Here is a 514-nt window from a genome sequence, read left to right on the forward strand (position 1 = left end):
AAAGAAAGAAAGAAAGAAAGAAAGAAAGAAAGAAAGAAAGAAAGAAAAGAGAGGAAGAGAGGAGGGAGGGAGAGAGGAGGGAGGGAGAGCAGGGATTGGGGAGGGAAAGAAAACATTTGCAACAACAAAAAAGCAGATCTGAAAGATCTTTCTCCTAACAAGAATTATAACATAGCCATTCTAATTTTCAATCCACATCACATCAGGCAACATTGCTGGAACGTACTTGGATTCTCAACATCAGTTTAATGCCAGCAATTAAATAAAAATGAAAACACAAGCCTCATCCAAGGCTAACAAACAAGAGACACCTAGAAAGAGCCAAACATATTTTGCTTTGGCAAAGTGATCATGATCAGTTTCTCTCTTAAGGAGCTGTGAACTCACTTATCCCCACTTCCAAAATTTTCCAAAGACTGTACTTCTTTCAGAGCAGAAAGCTGCTGACTCATGAGGACAATTTATTAATCTCCCTGGAAGAGGTTTTGGAAAACTACATTTTTGAGGTGCCTCA

At 38.7% G+C, this 514-nt stretch overlaps 1 protein-coding gene across 1 annotated transcript in view; it reads right to left on the bottom strand.

Moving 5' to 3' along the window:
* The window catches only part of BCAS1 (brain enriched myelin associated protein 1), an 88,605-nt gene that overhangs the window by 25,569 nt on the left and 62,522 nt on the right, over positions 1-514 (bottom strand). The gene's annotated exons all lie outside the window — the stretch shown is intronic.

The sequence above is a fragment of the Neomonachus schauinslandi genome, chromosome 10 (genome assembly GCF_002201575.2).
Source record: "Neomonachus schauinslandi chromosome 10, ASM220157v2, whole genome shotgun sequence".
In the NCBI taxonomy this organism is placed as follows: domain Eukaryota; kingdom Metazoa; phylum Chordata; class Mammalia; order Carnivora; family Phocidae; genus Neomonachus; species Neomonachus schauinslandi.